Raw genomic sequence first — 8,998 nt, 5'->3', positions numbered from 1 at the left:
CAGCATATTGGTATAGAAATAATTTTCTTTTGCCCTTGTTTATAAGTTGTTTATAATTTTAACCTTTAAAGGTATTTTAATATGCTGCCACATTTTTTGATGAAATATTTTTCTGTAAAAAAACTTCATCCTATATTAGTGGTATATATATATATATATATATTATATGGGAGCCATATCAGTCATAAATTATAGCTTCAACATAATAAACTGGATGGTCAGTGAATTGAGAAACTGAGATAGAAAAACCAGAAAACTATTAATAGCATACCAAAGTCATCAACCCAGTTCTTTCCAGCTTGAACCTCCATAAGGCAAACTGGAAACAAATTGAGAAAGAGATCCTCAAACAAAACTGGCCTGAATGTCTCTCCTCGCCAGACATCGACATGAAACTTCAACAATTCATGTCTGTAATGCAAGCCATATGCTACAAATGTGTCCCAGAGAGAAAGGCCACTGTACACAAGAACAAAATCCTCAGAGAGGAAAATTCTAATGAGACGGTGTACAAAAGTTTCAAATCACCTAAACAAACAAATTGAAAGCAGTGAAAAGTCCCGCCTGAAAATAAAACTGTTGGAAATTGAAAAATGTCTACAACTCTCCCATGAAAAAGAAAGAGCAGACAAAGAAGCCTGGGCTATAGACAACATAAAATCTAACCCCAGAGCTTTCTACAAGTTTGCCAAAGAAACAGCTACGGTGCACTGTAGGATAGGGCCACTCCTTGAAAAAGATGGTACACTCTCAGGAAATCCAATAGATATAAAAAGTGCCGAAGGCTGCTGTTGAAAGATGGTGGATGTCTCCAAAGTCAGTTGCCAGATGGCAGAACTTTGATGTGTTCAAGTCCAGGGAAGCAAGACATTCAGAGTATGGTAAATGCCTGATGGTCGGTATTTGCTTGGTTGCATATTTCTGAACAGTTTCACGGAGATTGGTATGCTAAGCAAGACAAGGGTTCCTGACTGGTGATGCAAACTCTAAGTGTGGATGTACCGTTGTCATATACGGCTTTAAATAGATAGCTGGAGAGCACCTGATAAAAGTCTTAATGATGCTAAGACACTCTCAACCTTCTATGTATATATACGTATGTGTGTGTGTATATATATATATTCTCAATCCTGTTCTATGTCTATTTTCCTGTCCAGCATCACAACACTCTTTCCAGGCAAGCCGAACAACTGCTCTCCCCCAAATTGCACTTTAATCATTTTTAAGGCATTTGCATGATACTGATGCTTCCCATGTGGCCCAGATTGAACTGAGGATGTCTCGAAATACAGTATTGATGTCTCTGGAATCATAAAATTCAAACCAGTTTGGGACATTGTAACTCTGCACAGTAACAGTTCCAGTCGAAGCAAGTGGTTTGGAGGTGGTGATGGTGCTTGTTTCTGTCCATAAGAGACAGATTGGCAATGATCATAGCTCGATTGGAGTTGCCTAAATGTTCCTCAGTAGTGACACTGATAACCAGGAGTAGTGGTAAAGAGCAGGTACAAAGTGTTGTTATGTCTTGTGAGGAAGGTGACTATTTGGGACCAGCTTGAATCCAGCACTACATCAAGGAAAGCATTCATATGTATTCTTTTATATGTTTTAACCCCGAGGCTATGGCCATATATATATATATCATCATCGTTTAACGTCCGCTTTCCATGCTAGCATGGGTTGGACGGTTCGACTGGGTTCTGGGAAGCCAGGAGGCTGCACCAGACCCAGTCTGATCTGGCAGTGTTTCTACATAGAAGCAACCACGTTAACTTTATATAAACAGTGAATAGAAAGGCTGGTGGACTTGGTTCTTCTACTGGTTGGCCACCACCTGAGACTTGAATGAGCTCACCGTTCTATGGTTAGGCTTTCAGTTTTTAATGGATCCTAGTTCAAACATCTTGGTTGGTGCACTGCTTCCTACAACAAAAATAGAAAAAGAAGGGAGCTGTGGATTCTTACCTCACCATTCCATAAATCGGGAGCAGTCTACAGAAATGTCGTAAGCAGTGTCCCCCCCTTCAGAGTCATAAAAAGGCAGTATATTCTCTTTTGTCATAGCCTTGAAGATATATATGTGTGTGCATGTGTATAGTCGCACACATATATACATACTTATGGATAAGTCACATCCCAGTTTTTACAGTTGAAAGCATGTATAATATATCCTGATGAGTATCATACTCAATGAAAATGCATTACAAAGAACAAATTTACTGTGGTATTCACCCAGAGATATCAGCAGTTAGGCCATTCCTAATATCAATGATTCTTCATTCACTGATTTTATTGACACCCCGCCTCCTACCCACTGAGGCAGAAATGTTTATCTAGCATCATCACTACTCGCTGTCAGGATAATTTTCATCTGCTACTTATATATATATATATATAGTGTTTTTAAACACAGCATGTCTATAAGAGATATTATCTTCAGATGACTATTGCAGTAAATTTGCTTTTTGTAACGGATTCAAATGAAATATGATACACAGGCGGCGAGCTGGCAGAAACGTTAGCACGCTGGGCGAAATGCTTTGTGGTATTTCGTCTGCCGCTGCGTTCTGAGTTCAAATTCTGCCGAGGTCAACTTTGCCTTTCATCCTTTCGGGGCCGATAAATTAAGTACCAGTTACGCACTGGGGTCAATGTAATCATCTTAATCCGTTTGTCTGTCCCCTCTATGTTTAGCCCCTTGTGAGCAATAAAAAAAAAATGATACACAGCTATTTATTACTGCTTCTTTTGCACATAATAGTTGCAAGTATAATATCGAGAGGTAATACTTATCCCCACTTGTGGTAGTTACTACAAGAGAAACTCTCATATTGGCTTTTGGAGCAAAATGCATCAAAATGCCATCTCCAGCACCAAAACCACCAGATCATGTCATTTTGATCTTCTTTGGTTTTGTCAATGATGGATGCTTGACCACTAGCAGTGACTCACCTCTCCACCAGGGAAGGCCATCAAGTTGGCTGTAGAAGCAGCAGTGGATGCCTTAAATCTGTCAAATGTAATGCTTCTTCATTCAAATTGTTTTGCATTAATCCTGGATTATCTTATAGCTTTGAGGTTTCAGTGATGTGATTGTTTACTTCCAGAATGTCAAAATAGCTTAGGTGTTAGGTGGCCAGTTTGAATATAAAACGTGAAATATTTGGGCTGATTTAAACATTAAAGGGTTAAAGTGAGTGAGGATTAAGAGGTGCTGGCACTTGAGGGGCAGTGCTGGACACAAGCTGGGCCTTGATCAAACCTGGCTAAACGCACCAGGTGAAAGACTCAAAACACCTACTGATTATGATCTTCCAATCTAGTCATTTGTCTACTACTGTACTAAGTAGTATTATTGGTTTTGATAAACCGAGAAAATGTAAGAGAATTTCTGAGAAATTATGTCAAACACAAGTTCATATCATCTGATCAGATGCAGATTTCACTGTTGCGGTTGTTAGTAAATCTATCCATATTGTTTTAAGCTAATATTGCATATTATATATAATAAGTATCACCTCTGTTGCTAATATATATTTTCAAAAGATTTGTTGTGTAAAGTCAGAACAATAAATACAGGACAGTACAAAGTAAACTACAAAAATAAAAGAAAAACATCTTGTATTTCTGTATTCTGAGGTTATGAAGATACACAGAAATGCAAGGCAAAGCTGCAACCTGGTTTCATTATCCTTTGTAGTTTACGTTATGCCTTCTTGAAGTGTTTTGGCCTCATGCAACAAATCTCTTTAAAACAATACCACACAGTGCTTCACCAAAACTATTCTATTGCAATAATGGGAAACAGAAGTTGCTGATCATCTATCCTGGCGAAGAACAATTCAAATTCATTTCGACAGTTCTACTTTTGAGGAGAGGAGAAAGACTTAACCCTTTAGCATTCAGATTATTCTGTCAAATATAAGGTTTATTCATCCATATTGTTTTAAGCTAATCATGCATTATTTCGTAGCTTTAAGATTTCGATGATGTTATCACCTGTTTTTAGATTGACATTATAGGTTGGTGTGAGATACCAAATCTGGGCAGTTTTAACAGAAAACAGGTAGATTATTTGGGCCAGATATGGCCGGTTTAAACACTAAAGGGTTAAACAAGAAAAGAAAAGGGCAGCACAAGCCTGGCGACTCCATCCAAGACCACCACCACCAGTTCTGCCATGAGATCGATGCTTGAGACTTCCACCCCCAACTTGGCCTTCTGAGCCAAGTCATCAGATGAACCAAACTCAGGCATGAGTTGTGCTACTGCAGCCGCTGCCTGTAGTATATTTGTGATTACAAATAGATGGACAACTGTTGCTGTTTGAATTTAGAGCTCCATGTAGATCATCATCTTCCAATCTTAGTCATTCGTCTACTACTGTACTAAGTAGTATTATTGGTTTTGATAAACCGTGAAAATGTAAGAGAATTTCTGAGAAATTATGTCAAACACAAGTTCATACCATCTGATCAGATGTAGATCTCACCGTTATGGTTGTTAGTAAATCTAAAAAGGATGTTTAAAGTGCACTTGGAACATCGGACACATCCAAAGATGTGTTAACCCTTTCGTTACCGTATTTATTTTGAGATGATCTGTGTTTCTTTCTCTTATTTTAAATATAACAAAGAATTTACTAAAATAACTTAGCCATCATTCAGCTATTGTTAGGAACATAAATTGTGACTAAGGTTTGGTGGAAGATTTTAATTCAAAACTTATGAAAACAAGACATTTGTACTACAGAGCCACAGCCGGGTTGGTAACGAAAGGATTAAAGCATTTCTTTGTCTTGAATTTCAGTATCAGCCTGGAATCTAACAGTGTTTAATAGCCAAGAAGTTTGGTTGAGTGCTTCCCAGAAAATATCCTATCTTTATACCCAACAGGGACTTTGTATATATCATCACTTCTGTCTATGACTTTCAAATGTTTTACCACCTGGCACTTTGAGAAAGTTTTCTCTACCATGCCAATTCACAGCCTACCAGCAAATACACAAAGAACATATGTTAACTATATGTGGTTGATAATGTTTATCCCTTTAGTGTTCAGAATACTCTGTTAAATGTAATACTTTTTCACTCAAATTGTTTTGAATTAATCATGCATTATCTTATAGCTTTGAGAGGCTAGATATCGCCAGTTTGAATATAAAACATGTAAGATATATTGGGCCGGATTTGGCTGGTTTAAACACTAAAGGGTTATACATATATATAAACTGCGGATTGATTACAAGAAAAGCAGCCCTTGCCAAAACATCAGAGGTCGATAGGAGGAAGTTGTCTTCAGACCAGAGTCCTGGTGCCTGAATATCTGCCACGGAAAACCCTCCATTAAAAGGCACCCCATGGTCAGCCGGTGGTTTTTAAACCAAATGACAAATGAAATCTTCCATTCCTTGTAAAAAGAAAAAGAAAAAGAGATAACAAAAGCAATACATGAAAATAAATAAGTGAATGAAAAAATAAATAAATAAATAATGATCACAATTTCTTTAATTCCTCAGAGTTTATTTGATATTCTTTGATGTTGGGGAAACTATTAGAAAATCAAATTCACTGACGAAAATAATGTTTTGCCGACATTGCAGTAATGTCTCTTTGATTTAAACATTATAAAGAGCAGAACTCAATCTCAGAGAATATTGTACTGCTCTCTTTGTGGTATCTTATAATTTACCCTCTTCACTCAATACCCAAACGTATGAAGGTATCTTCTTTTTTTACTGTTTTAGTTTAAATCAAAAGCTATTGATAAGTTTCTGGTAATTTTTTTTTTTCTTTTTGGGAGTGAGGAGGGAAGGGATTATGAGTTGTCTCCCTTAAGACTGAGGGGAGTTGTCTCCCCTTAAGATGCGCTGCCTTCCTGGCACTAGAACGGAGTGGTTGACCTCGCGGTGAGTGAATTTAATTTAATTTTCCTCTCTGCATATATAAGAACATATAATGTCAAAATATAACAAAAAATGACTGGATGGGTGGGAATGAGATTTTTCTTAGCTTCTAGCCAGTCCCCTTAAACAACCATGCAACCAACCAAAAAAAGAAGAAAAAAGGGACAGAGAGATTTATCGTAAGTAAAATATGGCAGGATGGAGTTACAGCTTGCTTTTAAAGTTTGAAATTTCAGTTGCCGTGTGTTTTTATGATGCCAGCTCAGTCTCATTTGAGGTTTGAAAAAAAAAAAACAACAAAATTAGCAACCGTGACTCTTTTCCCGCCACTCTTCCCGTCTTCTGCCTGGCATCCTCAAATCATGCTTTTCTCTCTCTCTCTCTCTCTATATATCTCTTTTGCAAATAAAGCCACTGCACTGCATAATTCCTTGTATTGCCCAAGAATCGGAAATCCTTGTTTGAGTAGTTGAATTTCTATAGACGGGTTAACAAAGTCTCTGAAGTAGATAAACTTCTGCAAAAGGAAGAAAGAAAAAAAAAACAATTAAATAAATACAAAGGAAGAAATAGATAAAGAAAAAAAATCTATGAATGGATAATATTATAGATGTTTCCGATCTAATTTGGATTCTTTGCAATCAAATTTGAATTTTTCAATTGGTGCTCAAGGGAATACATGTCTATCTTATCTAACTCGTCCAGTAGAGCCCACCAATTGATATCTGAAAAGTTCGATGAAATAACTCATGAACACTGCGATAGCTTCTACCAAAAGATGCTCCGTTACTCCGACCGGTCTGAACAGGGGAACATAATAGAAAAAGAATCATTCGTTTATTATCTCTTCTTGTTCAGACCGGTCAACATAACAGAGCATTGAACTTTTCAGATATCAATTGGTGGGCTCTACTGGATGAGTTAGATAAGATAGACATGTATTCTATTACGGCTGATGTAGTTTAACCCTTTAGTGTTCAGATTACTCTGTTAAATATAATACATTTTCACTCAAATTGTTTTGAATTAATCAAGCATTATCTCATAGCTTTGAGGTTTCAATGATGTGATTGTTTATATTTAGAATGGCATTGTTGGTTAGGTGTGAAAGGCTAGATATTGCCAGTTTGAATATAAAACATGTAGAATATCTGGGCCAGATATGGCCGGTTTAAACAGGCTTGAGCACCAATTGAAAAATTCAAATTTGATGGCAAAGAATCCAAACTAGATCGAAAACATCTATATTTAATACAGTTAGAATATTAAAACATCAGAGAAAATACCAGGGGAATTTTCTTCATTACTTAACATTCTGAGTTCAAACCCAGCTGGGGTCAAATTTCCAAGCTGGTAGAATAGTTACAGCATTAGATAAGCTTTACATTCTGAGTTCAAATGTTGCTGAAGTCGATGTAATAGACTAGCACCTCCCCCAACACACAAATTTTGGCAGAAAGGAGTATCATTTCAGTTTCACTATAGCTCTTGACATTTGTCATTCGTCTTGCTGATGGAGAATAAAATATAAAATGAACAACAGTAACTTAATAAGAATGCAAAAAGCAAGTGTTCTTGTGTCTAACTGAAATGAACCATTCTCTTGGCACTCCCAGCCTTTAACATGGAACATCAACAAAAAGTTTGGATCATTTAGCATTCAGATTACTTCGTCAAATGTGATGCCTATTCATTTACATTGTTTTGAATTGCTCATACATTATTTCATAGCTTTGAGATTTCAATGATGCGATTGTTCATTTTACAAGTGACATTGTAAAGTAGGTGCAAGAGGCCTGATCTGGTCAGTTTGAACATAAAAAAACAAGGAGAATATTTGGGCCTGATAAGGCCAGTTTGAATGCTAAAAGATTAAAAGAGATTTGTCAGAATAGAACCAAGGATGGTCTTGGGTGGGTTAGAATCAAACTGGTTGCCATGTTTGAAAGGATTGGAGTTTAACCCTTTCATTACCAACCAGGCGGAAACTGGCTCTTGCTTTGAGTACAAATGTCTTGTTTTCATAAGTTCTGAATTAAAATCTTCCATCAAACCTTAGTCACAATTTGTGTTCCTAACACTAGTTGAATGATAACTAAGTTATTTTACTACATTCTTTGTTATATTTAAGGTAATTGAAAGAAACACAGAACATCATCATCATCGTTTAACATCCACTTTCCATGCTGGCATGGATTGGACGGTTCAACTGGGGTCTGGGAAGCCAGAAGGCTGCACCAGGTTCCAGTCTGATCTGGCAGTGTTTCTACAGCTGGATGCCCTTCCTAACGCCAACCATCTCAAAATAAATACGGTAATGAAAGGGTTGAAACAAAGCCCCTGAGAATCACAACTAAGCAAAACTGGCAGAAACTGAAAATATATACTGAGAGATCAGATATAGAAGAAGAAGAAGACAAAGGATTCTTTGTACAACTTACCTCATTGGTAATTGAACGGGGGAGAATGCTTCTGCCGTGTTTTGAAGTAACAGAAGCACTTGAAGCAAAATGGTAAAACTGCCCAGAACAAACAGTCAAAAAGTACAAATGACTTGATGCGGAGTCAGATTTTTTTCCTTTTTTTTTAAAAAAACAAGGGGGGAGGGGAAGGGGGAATTGTCCATCAAGTTGCAAGGAGGGGGGAAAAAATATTCCGGGTGAAATTTTTGCTGTTTATTAAATGTTCACAGTTCATAATCTTGCCTGCAAGTTCCATTATGTATGCATGTACATATACTCATGTATGTACACACACACACACAAACATATATATATATATTTTATATATTATATATATATATGCACATGGGTTTCTTTTTTTGATTGGTAATGTTGTAAGAGGAAGGAAAGCATGTGTAGAAGTGGTGTGTGTGTATATGTATGTATAGAAAGTGAAATATGTATGTAGATATCGGAGTACACTTGCCTGTGTAACAAAGATACCAGTTCAGTCAGTTCTGCTAAGTTGCGGTTGGCAGCTGCCATTTTTTTTAAACATTTTTTTTTTTTTTCAATATTATTTTTTAATGATTTCTTTTTTTTGTAGTTGTTGTACATTTGAATGTTCCCACAGAATTGTATTTAAAAAAAA

At 36.7% G+C, this 8,998-nt stretch overlaps 1 long non-coding RNA gene across 1 annotated transcript; it reads right to left on the bottom strand.

The window, feature by feature from the left end:
- Positions 1–5,726: 5,726 nt before the first annotated feature.
- LOC115224473 lies at positions 5,727–8,998 on the bottom strand. Its single transcript, XR_003882863.2, has 2 exons — positions 8,347–8,998; positions 5,727–6,422 (listed from the first exon to the last, which is right to left on the bottom strand). It is a non-coding gene; the product is annotated as an uncharacterized LOC115224473 (long non-coding RNA).

This window comes from Octopus sinensis, linkage group LG25 (assembly GCF_006345805.1).
Source record: "Octopus sinensis linkage group LG25, ASM634580v1, whole genome shotgun sequence".
NCBI classification, from domain to species: domain Eukaryota; kingdom Metazoa; phylum Mollusca; class Cephalopoda; order Octopoda; family Octopodidae; genus Octopus; species Octopus sinensis.
Note: the sequence above shows the minus strand (reverse complement) of the source record. Positions and strands in the feature narration are given on the sequence as shown.